This window comes from Canis lupus, chromosome 3 (assembly GCF_048164855.1).
Source record: "Canis lupus baileyi chromosome 3, mCanLup2.hap1, whole genome shotgun sequence".
In the NCBI taxonomy this organism is placed as follows: domain Eukaryota; kingdom Metazoa; phylum Chordata; class Mammalia; order Carnivora; family Canidae; genus Canis; species Canis lupus.
In genome coordinates, this window is record NC_132840.1 from 583,433 (window position 1) to 604,554 (window position 21,122).

At 43.6% G+C, this 21,122-nt stretch overlaps 2 long non-coding RNA genes across 2 annotated transcripts; one reads left to right on the forward strand and one right to left on the reverse strand.

The window, feature by feature from the left end:
• Positions 1 to 262: 262 nt before the first annotated feature.
• On the reverse strand, positions 263 to 15,104 carry LOC140624386 (uncharacterized). The gene is made up of 6 exons (XR_012023865.1): positions 15,007 to 15,104; positions 11,112 to 11,447; positions 8,822 to 9,581; positions 8,549 to 8,647; positions 2,610 to 2,648; positions 263 to 401 (listed from the first exon to the last, which is right to left on the reverse strand). It is a non-coding gene; the product is annotated as an uncharacterized lncRNA (long non-coding RNA).
• A 104-nt stretch (positions 15,105 to 15,208) lies between these two features.
• LOC140624389 (uncharacterized) lies at positions 15,209 to 18,376 on the forward strand. The gene is made up of 3 exons (XR_012023866.1): positions 15,209 to 15,310; positions 17,587 to 17,664; positions 17,775 to 18,376. It is a non-coding gene; the product is annotated as an uncharacterized lncRNA (long non-coding RNA).
• Positions 18,377 to 21,122: the final 2,746 nt, after the last annotated feature.

Here is a 21,122-nt window from a genome sequence, read left to right on the forward strand (position 1 = left end):
GTCTGTTCTAATCTATTTTAATCTTTTGGACGCTTTGCCTGAAGATACCAGCACATTTATGTCAGCCAGCCGGGCACCACGAAGCTCCAGTTGGAGCAACGGCTGTTGCAGGTATTTTGCTTGACCTGTGACATGGTTGTTCTCTCAGGCGACACTTTCAAATGTCCCGATTAATGAACGTATAGTCCCGGTTTCCTTAGGCCCAGTCATTACATGTATAATTAAATAAACTTAAAAAAATAAAATGCTGACTCACATAAACGAGTGCTCACAGGAGGCCAGGAAGCTGCGGCTACAGGATCCCCAGGACCCCAATACCAGGTTGCAGAGGATGAGCCGTGGTGCGTCTTGTGGCCTGGAGCTGGCTTGCACCTCAGCGCCCTGGGAGGGACCCGAGAGGCCTGGAATGATGTGGTCAGTCGCTAACTGGTCATTTTGAGTTTGAAGTTCTAGATGAAAACAGCTTAGAATACAACTTTCTGGCCACTCCCTGTAGACCCGTGCCCGGCCCCTGACGGTGAAGGCCCGAAGAGGACAGCTGTGTAGCCATCAAGAGTCGCGACTCAAATTTGGGCTCAGATTATGGACGCTTAAGTCATCTCAAATCCTGGCGTTGCGTGTCCCTTAGAGCTAAAATCTTGACATTTTTCATTTCAGTCATTAACAAAAGGTATTAATTAGTTTTTTTTTTACCAGCCTATATGCATTTTTATTTCAAAGTGAGATTAAAATAAAAAGAAATCATGATGTAATAGTCTTTGGAAATTACTACCATAAGTTTTATGCTTGACAGGCGTTCGTGGAAGCAATTACACCGAATTCCTCTTCCAACATAATAAAAAGAGATGATGTTCGCTGAGCACTTATTACGGGTTAGGCCCTGTGCCAAGCACTGGTCGTGCAGTAACACGCGATGCTTTCTCTACCTCATGCAGAGGCGGCCTTATTATTTTTGTTTTTCAGAACAACTAGTAGAGGCCCAGAGAAATTAAGTGATTTGCTCGAGTTCACGTATTTGATACATGGGGAAAAAAAACAAAGAAAAAACAGAATTCTAGTTCAGGCCGTTGATTTTACATCCTCTGCCCTTAACAACTGTGTTATATTGTACCCATAAAAATTATAATAGTAAAATACTAAAAAAAAAAAACTAAAAAGCACACTCAATTCCCCACCTTGTTGTTGATTTCAATTATTCACATGCCTTCTTGTCATTTTCCCTTATACAGGAAAAACTTTTGCATATTTGAGTATCACATACATCATTTTGTAGTTCCTTTTCTCATAAGCAAATGACATAGTATTTGTGATATAGTATTATATAGGAAATAATCATTTCAACGGTTGTTTGAAATTTTACCATATGGAAGAATAATTTAATTAATATTCTCCTATCCCAGAACTTTCATGTTATTGGAAACTTGGTGGTGTTGTCTCTGAAGCTTTATGTTGAATTATTTCCTTAGAACAGGCTACCAGGGAAATGGCTCTTGGATCATGCTCTGTTTTTTGTGTAGGTATCAGATTGTGCCTTTACATAGGACTTACACATGGCCTTTCTGAAATGTTGTTGCTGTTGTGAAATCCGGATAATTTGCCTTAAGAGTATCCGTGGCATCTGGCCGACGTGGATTGGAGGGTTTATCTGGTTAATTGGTCAGTGGTTCTCCCTCACGATTATATTTCAGTTGTCCTTGACCACGGTGCCCCATTGAACCTAGTAGAGGCTGACTTATTCTTTGCCAAAATGTAGAAGTAACTATGTTTAACGGCAAGATCTTTAATAATTGTCATCTAGCATCTGTCATTATGAAGAATATGTGAACTAACAACTTAAGAAAATGTTTGTAAAGCATGGTTAAGTTCTTTAATAAAAATTACTAAAAGATCTTCACCACAATCCACGCATACAAACTAAAGTAACCCCCTGATATTAGTTTTTTTATTTTTATTTTTTAGAAAGACTGTATTTACTCCTGAGAGACATAGAGAGAGGCAGAGACACAGGCAGAGGGAGAAGCAGGCTCCATGCAGGAAGCCCGACGTGGGACTCGATCCCAGGACCCCGGGGTCAAAGGCAGATGCTCAACTGCTGAGCCCCCCAGGGTCCCCTGATATTAATTTTTTTAAATATCAGAATCATTAATAATTAATGGGTCTAAACTCACACAGTAATAACAATCATCTAGAAGGATCTTTAGAAAGGATCCTTTGCTCTACCTTATATCCTATAATAGAGCCTTATTTATTTATTTATTTATTTATTTTTTTACTCTAGACATTGCTGTAGCAAATAGCTACACATAGTAATTCTGTGCATATTCACACCTGGAAATACGAGGGGGTTAACGCTGCATGAAACAACTCCTGACTGGGTGCTGGTATGCTCTTCTCTTTCTTTCATGGAGTAGAATTCTGAGGTGCACACCACATAGCCCCTTGGGGGCTCCCCAAACAAGCCTCCTTTTTTTGTGTGTCTGTCCCAGTTGCTTGCATTGGTGACCAGACCCATAGCCCATCTTTGATTTGTTTTAACTCCTTCCTAATGTTTTTTCTTCAATTCCCTGAATCACATTTCTTGGGATAATTTCCAAAATTAATCAACCTACCTGAAAGCCCTTGTCTCTGGCTTTGCTTTTTCGAAGAACCTAGGTGAAAGCATGGAGCATTTACTCATTTAGCTTCAAAAAGATAAAAGAACTCAAGAAAAGATCTTAGGGTAAAAATTCTAAGCTCAAGATATATGGCATACATTTTCAATCTAAGGGTGCTTATGGTTCTGTGTTTCTAGTATGTACTCATTGTAAAACATTAAGATTAAAAACTAAGGGATTTCTTAGAAGAAAAAGAAACTTACAAATATCTTTCTCAACTCCCAGAAGCAACGACTATATAAATTAATATGTTGGTATGTATCATCCAGCTTTTTCATGCATATAAATACATTTTCAATGTAAAACTATACGAACTCTATGATCTTTGTTTTATGCATAAAGATGGTCTCTGAATTTCCTTATATAGACTTTATTTAAAATGGGCTTTAAGTTAGAAGCATTCTAGTGTGCCTGAGTGGCTTGACGTTTAAGTGTCTGCCTTCGGCTCAGGTCATGGTCCCAGGGTCCTGGGATGGAGCCCCGCATCGGGCTCCCTGCTCAAGGGGGAGTCTGCTTCTCCTTCGGCCCCTCCCCGCCAACTCATGTGTGCATGTGCTCTCTCTCTCTCAAATAAAGAGATAAAATCTTTTAAAAAACAAATTAGAAACATTGTATTGCACCATACGAATTCTCTTCGCTTTTATACTATTCTCTTATTTTTGGACATTATTCATCATTCTGCAAAGATGATTATTCAAATGTGTCATGTATGTATGGTGTGTGCTATGTGCTTGTGGCATAGGTTTCGTGCGCTAAATGTGCATTATTAGCATGACGTGTGTGGGTATCTGTTCTGCGTGTGTGGTCTAGTGTGATATGTGTATATTGTATTGTGGAGTGTGGTATATATGTGGTGTGTGGCAGTCATGTGTGTGGTGTATGTGTGAGGGGCATGTGGTTTACGTGTTGTGTGTGTGGACTACACAAGGTGTGTGCGTGGCCTATGTATGCTGTGTGTGGTCCACGTTTGGCAAGTGTGTGCTCTGTGTTGGGTGTGTGTTGTGAAAAGTGGTGTAAGCGGTGAGTATGTGTGGTTAAAAAATGTTATTACTCAATAAATACTTATAGAAATATTATTAAAATAAGATAATGACAAATGAGCCACGTTTCTATTGGAAATTTTGTCACATTGTATTTAAATCATTGGTGTATGAGAATCTTCCCTTTGCTCTCCTGTCTTAGTTATTCTGTGTACGTATGTATATAATTTGAAGGAAAATGGTGTCTATATTTATTCAGTGGTATTTACATGATAGTGAAGTTGAGAACTGCTTTAAGCTTTTCATATTTTATTGGGTATTTGTATTTTTATTTTTATGAATTAATCCATTAAGCTTTTTTTAAATTAATCTATTAAGTCTTAAAATACTAGCAACTTCTTGCTAGACACGTCTCCAAAGGCAAGGGAAACAAAAGCAAAAATGAACTTGGAATTTAATCAAGATAAAAGGCTTTTGCACAGCAAAGGAAATAGTCAACAAAACTAAAAGGCAACCTATGGAATGGGAGAAGATATTTGCAAATGTCTTATCAGATAAAGGGCTAGTATCCAAAATCTATAAAGAACTTACCAAACTCAACACCCCAAGCCAAAAAATCCAGTTAAGAAATAGGCAAAAGACATCAATGGACATTCCTCCAAAGAAGACATGGAAATGGCCAAAAGACACATGAAAAAATGCTTAACGTCACTTGGCATCAGGGACATACCAATCGAAACCACAGTGTTATCCCACCTCACACCAGCCAGGACGGCTAAAATCAACAAGTCAGGAAACAAGAGATGTTAGTGAGGATGCAGAGAAAGGGGAATGCTCTTTTATTGTTGGCGGGAATGAAAGCTGGTGCAGCCACTCTGGAAGACAATATGGAGGTTCCTCAAGAAGGTAAAAATAGAGCTACCCTACGACCCAGAAATTGTACTACCAGGTACTTATCCAAGGGATACAAACATAGTGATTTGAAGGGGCACCTGCACCCCAGCATTTATAGCAACAATGTCCTCAATAGCCAAACCACAGAAAGAGCCCAGATGTCCATCAAGAGATGAATGGATAAAGAAGATGTGGGTTATATATATATATATATATATATATATATATATAAAATATGAATGGAATATTACTCAACCATCAAAAAGAATGAAATCTTGCCATTTGCAATGATGTAGATGGAACTAGAGGGTATTATACTAAGTGAAATAAGTCAGTCTGAGAAAGATAAATACCAAGTGATTTCACTCATATGAGATTTAAGAAACAAAACAGATGAACATGGAGGAAGAGAAGGAAAAATAAAGAAGATGAAAACAGAGAGGGAGGCAAATTGTAAGAGACTCTTAACTCTAGAAAACAAACTGAGGGTTGCTGGAGGCGATGCAAGTGGGGACATGGGGTATCATTGGTGTATGAGAATCTTCCCTTTGCTCTCCTGTCTAGGTGATGAGCGTTAAATGCTAGGTGATGAGCATCAAAGAGGGTTTGAAGTTATGAGCACTGGGTGTTATATGCAACTGATGAATCACTAAATTCTACCCCTGAAACTAATAATACAATATATATTAATTAAATTGAATTGAATTTTAAAAAAAAAGCAATTCACAAAAGAAAAAATAAAGTTCTCTCAAGAGTTCATAAAACAGAGAATTGTGAGAAGGACAAGGGAAGTGCTCTCAATAGAGATGATCTAAATCCTACATACACAGACAGACACAGAGGGATGGTTATTCGGACCAAACTAAACCCATCAGATATAAGTTTTTCAGTACTTTAGTCTTAAATGGACGTAAGAAGAGAAAATATTAAAAATAAATAAAATAAAATAAAATAAAATAAAATAATAAAAAGAAGAGAAAATATTAAGCACTATCACCATAAAAAGGGGAATGACAAGGAGAAAAAAAAAGACTATCACTATCTTTTGTTTCTTAATTCATGAACACATACCTACATGCTAAACATATATACACAAACTTCTTCTGCAAAAATCTAGAGACTACAGGTGGGAGTGTATACTCAGGATGGGGGATAATGATGTGAGGAACATAAAGTTGGATCCGACTGAAATTATTCAGTTCCACTAAGCTGAAATTCTGGATTTGAGGTTGTAGCTCAAGAGGTAAGAAAAGGCTCTAGTACTTGATTGTTTGGCCGGAACATGGCCCAAAAGGTGGCCTACACTGTGCGAGGGGGAAATGCCAGAGCTGCCTCGGTACGCTGTGGAGGAGGACCCTCTTAGGGGATCGTCTCCTTAGAGGGATGGGAATGTTAGTGTGGGTTTATCATGTAGGACTTGACTTCTCCCAATGACCGAGAGATGAATGTGTGAGGAGTGGCCCCGGCATCAATGGAGAGCTTTGTGGTCATTCTTTTCCCGTAGGTCAAAAGTTCCCACTATGGGAATTGCGGTCATGGACATAGGATCCTTAAATGCAGTGGGGTGGGGGGAACTGGATTCTTATCCCAGTTAGTGGTAGGGCCCAGTGCTAGGGGCCAAGAGACAGTGTTTCATCCCCAAAGGAAGGAGGTCTGGTTAGCACAAGGGGCAGCAGAGTCAAAACAGCAATGAGAATGGTCTGACTCCCGCAGACCTGTGGCATCAGCTGGTGTATCGCCGTGTCTTTAGAAGAGAAATAGACGTTCGGTCTCCTAAATTCTTGCTTGGTCTGAATCAGATGAAGAATTCTGGGTAAAATGATCCAATGTCCAACCTGAGTCATAAGAACAGTGTCATGGTCCTTCAGACTTGAGTCAGTCGACAGACCTAGGACCCCTTAAATGGAGGGAAGGCTACGTCCCCTTGAGGAAGGATCCTGCTCTCCTGTCAACGTTTTATATCATTAGCATGACTCCCAGCCGTCCACCAAGGGGACAGATGGCGTTTTATTAAGCGTTGGGGAGAAGGACAGAATCAGATTCTCCAGGGACATAGTGGACTCTCGCGCCAATGGCTGGAGACCCGCGGAGTCACTGGCCCACCTGTTGAAGCTGGTGTCATGGAGGCCGAGTGACCTGGCTTAGGTCTGCCTCGCAGTGGGTTCGGCGGTTCTCTGAGCACATCCTGAGGTTACTTTTCAGTTTGGGGATGTGTGGTTAGAACAGACGCCCTCAGCAGCCGGCGGCTTTGCACAGCGTAATGCTTCTGCTCCGTGCGTGTGAGCAGCTCGTGCAAAACTGAGGCTGGTATCCTGTCCCCATGCTCAGCTATGGGGGCAGCAGGAAGCCCCCGATCCCTGGACAACGCTCATCACAGCCCTTCCTGTCGGACGTAGCATAACACCAACAGCTTTCCGCCTCCTGAGGTGACCGTGGAGCACCATGGCTCTCGCACCCTGTTTGTGTAATATCTGTGATGACGACTGCTCGCTTCCATCTGCAGCGTCAGAGCCACCATCACCATGAGGGGGCCGCGGGGCCGCACGCGGGAAGAGCTGAGAGGAGCTCTGCTCAGGGCCAGCGCTGCCGGGGTTCGAGTGTGTCTCCTTCCTTCTTAAAGACCAGGGCTTATCAGGGGCCGGACCCGCAGCATTGCTGGGCCTTCTGAGCCCCATTGAGACAACGGTAAAGTGTGACCTCCGGAAAGCTTGGCATTTGAGTCACTCTTCAACAAAAAAGATTCCAGTGGTGAATTCAGCTACGTCTCCGCACACTCCGTTTGGTACTTTACCAAACACCCCGCTTCCAGGATGTTTACATTGTATTTTTGCCACTGAAGGGAAAAGCTCCCCTTTCACAAGTGGGCTGTCGGGGGCTCGAGTTGCAAAGGCAGAAGGGCCGGGGCGGGGGGACACCCCTGACTCCCAGCTCTCTTTACACAAAGCAACCTGGACAGGTAGGAGCCACGTGGCAGGAAAGGAAGCACAACGGTGTGGGGTGTCTGCTCCGAGACCTTGGCTGGCCTCTCCTCAAATTGCCATGTTCCATTTTCAGAAGAGGAACCAGAATATGTACATCCTAACTCAAAAATTCTGCAGCTTATGAACTTTGCTACCATAGGAGAGAATGAGGTTCGATGACTGGCGTGCGGGGGTTAATCCAGAGGAGGTGGGGAGATGGGCTGGGCCCCAACCCCCCGCCCCAGGCCGCATGGCCTGGTCCCTCCACATGCCTGATGGGCCCCAGCTCCGGGGGCTCTGGCCTTGCTGCTACACGGGACTGAAAGGCCTTTGCTTTTGTTTCTGAAATGTCAGAATCTTGGCCACCAAGGTCTGGATGCTGCGCTCACCCCCGTGGCTTCCGTGGCGTCAGGAAAGGGACCAAGGACGCCGCGAGGTGACCCAGCATACACTCGGGGAGACTCCTGCCTCCCGCAGGGCCCACCCATAACAGAAGTGCCGACCCCCTGAAGCCCTCGATGTGATGCTTAGAGCATAAAAGAAAACTGCATGAGACCTAAGCTGTGGGAGGAACCCAGAACTGACTGCTGTGTCGTGAGATGGTTTTGCGTTAGGACAGATGTGACCAGAAAGAACTAGATTTAACCCAAATTAGCAAATTTAGTTACTGAACGTCGATATTTAGGAAGTATGGATTCGTAGTGGTTTTCGCCAGCCTGACTAAAGCAACAGACTAGTTTCCATATGAAAACATCCTAATAATACATAAAATTTACTATGGAATAGAAAGAAAAATGGAACAATGTTGGTTCACCATAGTCCTCCCCTTCAAGGCCGTTCAAACATCTGTGCATGTCTAGTTTTTACACGTAGAATGTACTAGAATTTTGACTCTCACTGTCCATTGTGGTCCACCCTGATTGGCTACTTGCCTGAAAATAAGAGAACATTTTTCTTTGGCTTGGGTTTTTAGATAATCAGCAAAAGGTCTGTTAGAGAACGAATGAATTTACACTTTGAGGAATATGCCTATGGGTTTAAAAAGTTGCCTAAACCTTACCTCTGCATCAGGGAAAGGATCACAGCATCATCTCTCTTCTGCGCTGGAGCGGTCTTTCCATTCCTTTGACCAGCTTCTATTTCTAAGACTTTTTTTGGACTGCAAAAAAAAAAAAAAAAAAAAAATATCAAACAAACAAAAATATTGTTTTCCCACTTTTTTCCCCCCATACGGAATATTCATGAGCTAGACTTTCCTTTCCTTTTCCTGACTTGTTTTGGGGCTTGCGAGCAATATCTCCGTATCACCTGCCCCACTCCGTGGAGTAATTACCTTTTTTTAGTAGATTAGTGGTTGGTAGCTGTCCAGTGACACATCGGAGCTGCACAGACTGGGTCTCATACTTTTAAAATAAAAACAAAAAAATCACAACTTAATAAGCACCGCTAAATAGTGAATAGCACAATTATTTAAGGGTGCCTCCCTTGTTTTGTTAAGGTATTGACCATTGATTGATCTCTCTCATTACTGAGGATATTTTTTTTTTACTTTTTTTTTTTACTTTTTTTTTTTTTGAGGATATTGTTAAAACATCTGCTGTATGTCCAAACATGCTGTAGGCATTGAGGAGAAGAAAGGACGGCTATATTCGGGCATCTCACAGTTTTGTGGGGAAGAAAAGAGGGAGCGTGTCTACTGGAATATGCAAGTCACACAGGGCTCAATTCTAGAGGGATAGTCCTGAAAGGTTGCTTAGAAGGTCTGCAAGCATCTTCCTGAAGGATGGAGCCAAACCAGTGGAGGAGGGAGGCGTTTCCAAGGAGACAGAGGGGTGAGAGGCCTGTAAGCAATCAAGCGTGTTGACCCGAAGAGTAAGGCACAAATAGAATAAACGTGGAAGGTGAGGCTGGACGGGAAGGTCGGCATCATTTCACGAAGGCTCTTCGGTATCAGCTGAAGTGAGGAGTGGGTGCTGGGTAATGCAGGTAGGATGGGGCTGGCTGATAAAGGAGGCAGACGGTTACTGTGGAAGTCTGGGTCTGGATGTGGATCAAGCCCTGCAATGATCATGTGAACCTTTAAAAACCATTTCCTAAAAAAAATAAAAAATAAAAAATAAAAATAAAACCATTTCCTGTGATTAGATTACACTCAGAATATTCAGAATGTAAATGACCTATCAAATTTTATGCAATCATCCTTACATAAAGCTATCCATATTAACCTATGTCTCCTGGGTCAGTTACTTATTTTTTTTATTAACCCCAGGCACCGGTGTCTTATAAATCCAACGTTATTTTTAACAAACTTTCATAGCGCTGATAGAGAGCAGGATTCACTATCTCTAACTTCAAGGAAAGGAAATGATTTGCATTCCTGCCAGAAATCCAATGTCAACAGATATCAACCCCTCGAAATACGCTTGTTATTAAAGTAGTAACAGTGCATGAGACTCATAAAGGACTAAAGGGGGGAAACAGACGTTGATAGAAAACTAACCTTAAAACACAGAAAAAGGACACGATTATTATTGATGTCATTGGTTTAAATTTCCTACCCTAAAAAAGCACTTTAATTACCATATGCTTATCATGTTGGTTGAATTCATTTGTAGAGAGAATACAATCATTAATTATCATAATTAAGACACCTGAATTCAGAATGAGTGGCGTTCATTCTAACCTCAGTTGTAGCTATGTTTTATCTCTGACAGTTGGGTTTCCAATCAAATGTTATCTGATTTTTTCTCCTTAATCATTAAGAAATGCTTTACTAATTAGCACATAAAATTCATGCCACATCAGACTGAATTGAATCAAGGCCTATTATCTTGAGCAGTGAGACACTTTGAAATTCTCAGTAATAGGGCATGAATATGTTATACGGTTCATACACATTTCATGAACCTCCACATTAGCACGATTTTTTTTTTTTCCAAGACAGTGCCATTAGTTATGCCATTTTCAGGACCTTTAATTCGATCATGCTGTTTAACAGCCTGTTAGATTGTGGTGCTATAAAGTCATACATTAATTTATCTTTGGTTACACTTCGGCAAAATGATTGTATTTGGTTATAAATATCCTGGACGGGATGAAAAAGGACAGACTTGCTGAAAGCTACAAAGCACTGTTGAGATAAACCCTGGCTTTAATATTTTATGAAAAGCAATTTAGGATTTGTGCCAGAAATCTTCTCTTGGCCTTTCTCCCCCTGACGTTGTACACGCTGCTCTTTGACCAGGGGCTGGGCCTGTGCGACCACATTGGTGGGCTCTCGGACGCTGACTTCTCTTTGCATTTGTCTGGAGGCCCCAGGGACAGAGTTATGTCGCTCATTCCCTCTCCCTGACGCCACTGAGCGTGGCTGTGTCCCTCGACTTGTGTCTTTAGGAGATCCTTGTTTCCAGGTCAGGAAACGCCCTCTCAGCCCTCCCCTTGCTTCTGGTATTACTGGCCCTACCTACATTACTGCACACAAAATACCGTACACAAAATTATGGCCATCAGGGTCTTAAAAATAATAGCAAAGACAAAAGTTAGCCACCAGTTGGTGGTAAACACTGAGAAACTACCCCAAGTTCTAGACTTCTCGCCAGTGCCCCGGGTAATGCAAAACCCACATTCCCATCTGGCAACAGTCAGCAGGAGCTACACGGGTCTGTAGTGTCTGGGCGCCGGGAAGATGCGCTTTGCCATCTGCTGCCCTGCTCCTGGGTCGTCTTCTGCTTCAGTCTTCTGCACTCCTTGCAATACTCTGCATTCTTTGTAGACACTTGAGTTTGCACGAAGGGGCCTTATAACGAACGGGTGGTATTCCAGTGCAGTCCTGGCATCCATTCGGCTCATTCTCTTCTTTGATTAGGTCACTGCCCCAAGTACATTTCAATTGAGGCTCTCTCCTCCGTTTGCAGAGAATAAACAGAAGAAAACTTGAGCTGCTTCAAGCCCCACAGATACTGAGTAGCAGTACGAAGGTTGAAATGGAAGCACACAGAAAAAGTGAATCAGAAGAAAAAAAAATCTTTTTAATTTTTATGCAGAGAAAATTTGTAATGCATATGAAAGATAAAATACATCCACAGACCAAGAACCTAAGATCGTTCATTTTAATACTAGAGAATTTTTATTTGTCACATATATAGTGCGTTACTCATTTTACTATGTATTATCTATGATATGTAATAATATTTTTTATTTTTATTTTTTATTTTTGTAATAATATTTTAAGTGAATTTTGTTTGATATAATATATACTTGATGATATGTTAAAGCAAGCAATCATTTTACTATACAAAGAATTTTAATGCATTATATTAGCAAATTATATCACATTTCTAGAAATAAATTTGTATCAGCGTCAGACAATAGCCATACAACTCAATTCTGCTCTTTACTTAACATAACTATGTGTGTATGTATTATCACTCTTTTAAAAATCACGTAGCTGCCCCATGATAGCCTTAACCAACCCAATTTTTAACAGATCATATCAAATTTTGCTTTTATACATTTTTAGTTTTATCATTCTTATACCTAAATCTTTTGCATATTTCAAAATTATTTCCTTAGAATGTTCACGATATAATCCCCAAAATAAGTAAAACAGCTGGGCTTTTTTTAACAAATATTTTGACAGATTTTCTTTGTTTAAATAAATAGGTTAATTAAATAAAAGGGATTTCACCATGTCCAGGTACTGAGCAGACTGGACTGTTTTGACATGTCTTAACTTAACCTCTTTCAGTCAAATTATAATCCTAGAACCGCAAAATCTTAAAGGTCAATAAATATTTACAGTTCACCCTTGAACAATACAGGGGTTAAGGACACTGACTGCCCCACACAGTGGAAAATCCACTTTATAGCTTTTGACTCTCCCCAAAACTTAACTACTCATAACTTACATTTGACCAGAGGCCTTTCTGATAGCGTAAACAGTTGGTTAACCCAGTTTTTATGTTAAATGTATTATATATTTTATTCTTACAGTAAAGTAAGCTAGAGAAAAGAAGGTGCCACTGAGAAAATCGTAGGGAAGAGAAAGTACACTTATGGTCCTGTACTGTTTATTGAAAAAAAAATCGACGTATAAGTGGACCCATGTGGTTTAAGCCCATGTGGCTCAAGGGTCAACTCGGTTTGGCATCCGTTCTGCGCACGGTGAGGATGTAGGCGCAAATTAGGCATGAACACGGATTAGCCAGTTTCCCTCACTCTCTAGGCCTTTAATCGGGTTGAGACCTGAGGTTTGGTTGTTGTTGAGTTCATGACTTCCTAGGCTCTATCATGCCAAATCCCATAAACAAACCCAACAACACAATACCCCAACACACACATGCACACTTACACAGAGGACTTTTTTTTTTTTTTTTTTTTTGTAGAATGAATCAGAATGACTCTGTTCATGTTTTCCCACGACCACTTTCTTTCAGTAGCCTACGGAAACCTGGTTGCTGTGCAGTGAAGCCTGCGAGTCACCATTAAGCAAAGGTTCCATGTTGTGATTAAGTCAGTGTCTTGACTGGGTTGTGTGTTGATGTCCGTGGGCGTCTGCAGACAGAGCAAGAACTCCTGGGGGTGGGTAGGCGACACCCCACGGTACGGGGGTCCGCGGCTGGTGGACGCCCCAGCTCTGGGAGGCCTTCTGTCTCCGCCGGGCCACCCCCTCTTTACGCAAATGGGAAAACTGAAAATCAGCGAGCCGCGTAAACCTGCGCAATGCCCTGCAGGGAATCAGTGGCGGGCCTGCCTCCTCCGTTCCTCTGTCTGGAGGCACCGTCCAGACGAAGCTTGAGAACACACCGGGCCTTTGCAGGTGGCTTTGCTTTCCTCCTTCACGGTGAGCAGCGAGATGTGCGGCCCCACTGTGTGGGGTCCCTCATGCTGTCCCGGCAGACTGACTGAAAGAGCGTGGGTCGCATGCAGTGTTATTTCAAGATCATAAGATATTTGAGAAACAGATGGCGGTGCGCACCAGAGATCACAGGAGATGGCAGTTCACAGCAGTAATTAAAAGGATCCTGAACAATGGAAAGGCTTTTAAATCAAGCAGTAAACTTTACATAATTAGGCATTCTATTTTTTTTTCATTCCTTTTTGGCACAGTTTTAGACAAGAAAGTTTTTTTTTTCTTTCTGTCAACAGTTTCTTTCCCCCTATATGTTATGCAGAGGAGGCCTTTGAGCATTTGGACGTACGTGCAGTCAGGAACCAGCATGGGAGCGTGGCGCGAGCTCCAGCTCAATCACTTGATCAGAGTCGTCCGAGAATCTTCCTGGGCCTCCAGCAAGCCCATCCCGCCTGGAAATGTGACGCTACCTGCCACGGGGACGAGTGGCTTCGCAGAGGAAACATTGCCACGAGGGGATCCGTGAAGAATCACACGGTGGCCCGTGGGCTGGGGCAGAGCGCACGGTCACCAACTGGTAGCTCGCACAAAAGATGTGCTGTTTCTAAGACGAGACATGAGTGGCCGCGGTAGGAAAGATCTGATACGAGTGTCACGGATCGATTTGCTAAGTCACACGAGTAGAGGCGCAGATCTTCATGGTCAGGACTCTAGAGAGCAGGTGGCCCAGGGGACGCTCCGAGCAGACACTCGGTGGGCCGATCACGAGTTAAACGCCTGCGGTAGTTAAGGGGGCTCTCGTGCTCCCCGGCCTCCCCTCGTGTGTGTGTGACCTGTGCGAATCCGCCGAGAGAGGCCGGCGTGCACACGTGTGAGTGGGGGGATCCTCAGGCAGGCTCCTCACCCGGGGTGGCCCGAGCCAGGCCCGTCCCTGTCCCGCGAGGTCGTGACCTGGGTGCCCCGGTCCGGGCTCCTGCAGGAGGGGACACACGATCCAGAGCCGCCCCGATGCTTTGGGGGAGCCACGAGCTGCCTGGGGTGGAAGGCGGGCGCCTGAGGGCAGCGGATGCTGCGGAGCCGTCAGCTGTGGCCTCCTGATCCCAGACGGGCCCTGTCCTGTGACCTGCTCTATGCGACTCCGCAGTGGTCTGGGCTGGCCTTCGTCTCCTGCATGCCAGGCGGCCTCTGGTCGCGCCCGGCCTCCACCCTCACCCCCGCTCCCCCGGCTGGGCAGCCTCTGCGCTGCGGCAACGGGATGGCCCCATGCCAGGTGGGAGACCGTGTGCGATGAGGCTTCGGCACACGTCTGCCCCCCACTTGCAAGCTGTTCCAAAAGGAAAAGGACAAGTTTAGATCTCCTACTAGGGGACTGAAGTTGGGCCTGGGGATCAGGTGGGCCTAGGGTGACGTCTCCCCTTGCTTACACGCTTGGCCTCAATGTGTGACAAGCCTGGCGGATTGCTCATGTTGTCTTCCTCTGGGGAACGTGCTGCTCCCCGCACGCCGCGGGTTTTGCCAGGCTAACCAGGGTCCTTCCAGGCCATGTCACATCCGGACCTCAGGGGACACCGTGCATTTGCTGACGTCACAGGCTGTGACCCGGAGCTCCTGATGATCACTTGCCTCATGCACGTTAGGAAGGAAGCCCTCGACTCCATCGGACTCACCGGGTGAGACAAGCCGAGCTGAGAAATGAGGGACTCAGATGCCTGATGGACTCCAGGAGGGGCCTGATAAAGCCAGCTGTGATGTGGGTGACCAGGTGGGGATCCTGCTGTGATGTTGGGTGATGAGGTGGGGATCCTGCTGTGATGTCAGGGTGACCAGGTGGGGACCCTGCTGTGATGTCAGGTGAAGAGGTGGGGATCCTGCTGTGATGTCAGGGAGATGAGCTCCACCTGGAGCGGGCTTGGACGGGACTCCCTCTCTGCCCCTTGGCCACGGACCTATTCTGTGTGTGTGTGTGTGCAGGTGTGTACGTGTGTGTGAATAAGGACGGTAGAAAAAGAGGGCTCTCAGTTTGTGAAATCGCAGAATGTAATTTTAGTTTCTGAAGTAGAAAAGATTGTACTTCATCCAGAAATTCCTTCTCCAATTATCTTGATTCACGTGTGTACATTTTGGATTTATTTCAGTAGTCATTGGTTCATGTCATGAGTTTGTTTTTCAATTATTCATGAATAGATATTTGTTGAATTTTTTATTTTTTGGAAAAAGTCTAACTGAGCAGGTAACCGTATTGTAGTTCTACAGACGAAATGGACCCTACAGTGCGTAGCGCCTCCAAAGGCAGATTCCTGGTGGGACGGCCACGTGCACCTGCAGGCCGCGGTCTGGTAGGCGCGCCCTGAGCAGCCCCGTTCCTGCCGACGAGCACACGCAGCTCCGCAGGGACCACAGGCAGGCGTGTGAGAAGCACTGTCCTACCCCCATTGGTTTGTTTTCTAAAGTTCCTTGAGATACTCCAGTAAAATGTGGAGACAGAGACAGAAGCTTCTGAATTAAAATACTTGACTTTGAAATCTGGTTTTCTGACTTGCAAGATGTGTGACTTTCGACAGTGTGTGTAAGTTGAGGATAGTAAGAATATCTACATGGGTTTTTTGTGATTATTGAATTAAACGGGGGCCATTTGTGGCACTTACGAGTCACACAACACGTGTTAGCCTAATGGTTACTACTTCTCTCTCTTATTGAAGCTGAGGTTTACCGTCGTTCTCACATGTGCTGGGGCTATAAACCTCACATTTAAATTATTTAAGGATTTATTTATAAGGGCTTCAAAAATGTCTACTTTTAATGAGTATGTATATTTGTGAACTACACATTGTTTAAGGCTTATGTCCTTCCAGAAACCTTCTGCCTCAACACAAATGACTGTTTTATTTTACGGAATTAAAAGAAACACACCATAACCTGATTCTCTTAAGACTAATTGCATTTGTTGGAGAATTATTAAACACACACACACACCACAGAGAAGTATAATTTCTGACATTTAATACCCTAGTCAAAAGTGAAAGTTGAATTAAATCTAGGGAAAATGTCACTTATTTTTAAAGGAGAGCATAAGGTGATAAAAATAGTCTTTCAATTAATGTTCATGCCCTCAGAGTCATATTTTGGAATTAATATAAATTAGTCCCCAGAAATCTATTTCAATGAGTCATTTGAGGAGAGAGAAAAACGATATAATCATATCCCCTGAGAAATAAATAACTTTTCTTCAAGATGAAGTTGAGATTCTCGGCCAAAAATGACTGGATCAAGAAACTTGGGTTGAAATTGATGGAGAAAAAAAAAAAAGTGAATGTTATTCTTAAGCAGGATGGTCCACTTTTGATGAGATTTGCGTAAATCCCAAAGTCCAACAGAGAAAAGTAGGCAAGAGAAAAAGACAAATGAGATTAAAATTACTTAATAGAACGCAGAAATCTCAGGGGGTCACAAGGAAACAACAGAAGATTGCAAAACCATTTCTGTATCCTTAAGAGGAGATTGTTCAAAGCTATTCTGAAATCAAAGAAAACAAAAGTCACTTCTAAAAATCCATCTACAGGACAAAAAGAAATTAAATTTGAGCCCAATTTGTATTAAATGTTGCTTTTAAGAGTGAATTGGCTTAAAAGAAGATGTAATTTCCCTTGTGTAGGAAGATACCAGATCATGAGAAGATTTACCACTCTTTATGAGTCCTTTGCCAATTCTTAAAAAAAAAAAATAGTGTTTAGGACTCCATCCACTTGATAACCTCACCTTTCTATCTATTATTATCTCTAGGTTGATGTTTTCTGTATCAAGTAAGACATGTAGGTAGGATTGCAGTGTTACTAGGAGTCTGTCCACAATTAAGAGTTGTTTCCTTAATGATCATCCACATGTAACATGAGGAGACCCACGAAGGGGGGGCCATGGGGTCTTGATCCTGTTTGGGTCTGGGAACCATGATCAGATGGGTCTGTTAGGGGGAGCCGCCCTTAAAGGTCGACTTCCTAGGGACAAATCAGCCATCAAAGCAAGGTGCTAGCTTAAAGGGACTAGACCACGCATTCCCTTCTTCACTGAGACGTCACATAGTGATAAAAAGAAGAGTTAACAACTAGGCAGCCCATGAATTCAGGGTAAATTATCGAGGCCGTACGTTCATTCTTCTTAAGCTTGAGTGTATATGAGAATCGCCATGATTATCCCCAGGTTTCCACCTTTTCTAATTTTTTTTATTTTTATTTATTTATTTCCCCCCCCAGTTTTCCACCTTGAAGACCCTCCAACCTCAGAGGCCTGGGTTAGATCTTGAGCATCTGCACGTCTAAGGGGATTCTTGGGTGAGTCTAATGATGGGGGTGTTTGGCGAACTCTGTTTCGGGGTATTGGAATGGGGTTAAGAAGGTACAGACCTTTTCTCTTGGCACTTGTTATTTTTCTTTTCTTCTAGGGTATCAGTGCTTTGACGTTGTGGCCTCTCTGCTGTACTTTGCACCGTTAGTGTTCTTTTGCTTTCCCTCTCAGTTTTGTTCTGCTACAATCTCATGCGGTGTTTCACTCTGTAAATCTGATGATCTACGTGGCTAAGACGATCCACGTATTGGAAGGTCCACGTATTGGAAGGGCCAAAGGACAGTCTAGCAGTGTGAGGAAAGGGAGTCCAGTTTCAGGAGTGGAGCACTACGTACCAGCATTTCAGGACAGAAAAAATTAGAGAGATTAACTCTTAACCCATGCTGAGTGGGCACTTACTGTTAAAAACAACAACAAAAGCAACAGCAAAACAATTCGATTGAGTAAATTTGAAAATCTAATTGGCTTTATTCAGTGATTCGTGAATGCGGCAGCATCGCATCTAGCAAACAGAAAGGAGCTCGGAAGAGCTGCAGAAAAGGAAACGTTTTTAAAGACAGAAAGTGGGTGGGAGAACGAAGTCATAAGCAGAAGACAGGATTTTCTTCCAGGACGGTCATCTTACCTTAGGGGACCCGCCAGGCCGACCACCTTCCTGGCGCAGCCCGGAGATGCTGGACAGACTGACAAAGATTACATTCTTAGGAGAGGACGGAGCTGCAGCCGAGTTAGCCATTACACTTTGGTGTGCTGACGAGGGGCTTAACCCAAGTGATTCCATTTTGGGCCCATTTCCTCTTTTTTTTTGACATTAGCAATCAATTGTTCATTTAAGTCTGAAATTCTTTTGTATCATCTTGAGTCTCATAGCGGATCCCCTGTCTGTAGCAGCCAGTGCTTACCCAGATAAGAATCAAGCTGATAAGGCATTAGGCAGGGATTATGAAAGCCAGCTTAATTAAAGAAACTTCAAGGGGATCATAAATAATCAGTGCAAGTTATTAACTTTTGACAACTGCTCATCCGTACTGAGTTCGAATGACTTCTGGCCTTAATCTAATTCCGAATGAATGCAGTTCATAAGGGAAAATACCCTTTATAAATGCCTGGAATATAGTCAACAATCTTTGAAGCAGAAATTTCCCCAAATATACTTAGACATACTTTACATGTTCTTAATATTCATATTTCTGATCCAATATTTTTCTCGACTTAGAAATTTCACTGCTAAAACGTCAGCCTGTTCCGTAAAAAACTAGATGAAATGCCACTTTCTCTATAGACTCTACCCTAGATCGATTGAAATTACGTTGTTTCCTTATTCACTCGATATACCTTATTGTTTGCTGTGATCCTAGTAACCCCATCTGGCAGTTCTAGTTGTGTACAGTCCCGTATCACCCGGTGGGGTGTAGGCTCCACCTGGTCACCTGGTCATACTCCTTCTGCTCGGAATCCCCCGACGTACCTGGACTAGTGCCCTGCATGAAGTGGATAATTGATACGTGAGGTGAACTAATTACATCTTGCTCTCCTGTTTTTCAGAGCTCCTTTTGGATGATGAATGATATGTCACTCGTATGTAGGTAACTAAGAAAGTGTTTCTTAGTAGGGGAGATGTTTTTCTCTGCTTGGGTTCTTCTGAGGATGCAGCATGTTCTCTAACTTTGTTAATTTTTGTTTGCTTATTTTTATTTTGTTCTTTTAAGAATTTTTTTTTTTTTTAGATTTTATGTATTTATTCATGAGAGACACACAGAGAGAGGCAGAGACACAGGCAGAGGGAGGAGCAGACTTCATACAGGAAGCCTGACGCAACATGTTCTCTAACGTTGTTAATTTTTGTTTGCTTATTTTTATTTTATTCTTTTTTAAGATTTTTTTATTTTATTTTATTTTTAATAATAAATTTATTTTTTATTGGTGTTTAATTTGCCAACATACAGAATATCACCCAGTGCTCATCCCGTCAAGTGCCCCCCTCAGTGCCTGTCACCCATTTTATTCTTTTAAGAAAATCTTTTTTTTTTTTTTTAGATTTTATTTATTTATTCATGAGAGACACACAGATAGAGGCAGAGACCCAGGCAGAGGGAGAAGCAGGCTCCATGCAAGGAGCCCGACGTGGGACTCGATCCTGGGTCTCCAGGATCACACCCTGGGCCAAAGGGAGGTGCTCATCTGCTGAGCCACCCAGGTCTCCCTCATTTGCTTATTTTTAAAACACGTTATCATGAGAGACTCCTAACTCTGGGAAATGAACAAGGGGTGGTGGAAGAGGAGGTGGGCGGGGGGTGGGGGTGACTGGGTGATGGGCACCGAGGGGAGCACTTGGCAGGATGAGCACTGGGTGTTATGCTATATGTTGGCAAATTGAACTCCAATAAAAAAAAAAATAAGCCATTTAAAAAATTCTAAAAAAAAAAAAAAAAACCACGTTATCAGAAACTGAGCAAAATTAAGAGTGGCTGTTTGGGGAAGAATTACCAAACTGGTTGATTTACTCTAGTTGCTCGTCAGAGACTTAGGCCTTTCGCTCTGTGTTCTGTGTGTTTTTCTGGATTAGTGTAATTCATACCCACTGTAAAACGGGCGGCTACGCGGTTTTTAGAGTAAAGTGCAAGCGTGGAGTCCGGAGGGTTGGGTCAAACTAATTGGGGGGCTTTAGGAGCACTCAGGGGCCAACCAGAGATTTCCGGCATCAGAAGGCGCAGTCGGCGTCGCCTTAAACGGGTTTTCCGAAGTGCGCTTCAGAGGATGCTGGTCAGTGTGGCGGATGAGGGTTCGGGTATCGACATGTCACGTCCCACCCCACATTGTACACAGTTTTCTCAGCCTCCAGAATATACTGACTAGTCGTGGAGATGCTGTAGGAAGAACGTGCCGGTAAGAGGCGTCGATGGGGCAAGGACGCAGCAGGAGCCCTTCGTCGTGGCCAGGACGCAGACTGTATGCGTAGGGGACTCGGCCCCGAGAGGTCGCAGGCCCGACGGAGGAGAGCCCCCAGCAAAAGCAAGACGGGCCGATCCGCCCTAGGATTCTGACGTTTAGACCCAACCCAGCAAACACGTCCTGGTCCGATGGCTTCGGTCACCCCAGTGAACTCAGGACGGCTGAGGGCAGGCGAGCGGCCCCGGGACGGATTCGAGCACAAGGTGTCTCCGCGTGTCATTGTGCGTCCGGAGCCCGGGGCAGAGGGTCTCAGAGCAGCCGCTGAGCGTGGGGCTCCCTGGGGCCTGCTCTGGGCTCTGGGCTCGAGGTCCCCTCTGCCACCCCGGACCTCAGCCCAGGATCCAGCAAGCGAGGCCTGGGCTGCCTCACGCAAAACCGGAGCCGAAAAAAAAAAAAAATTAAAAAAAAAAAAAAAAAAAAACGGAGCCGAGCCCATGTCCCACTTGTGAAGAAGCAAAGCTTGTCATTCAGGTTAACATGGGACGGGGACGGG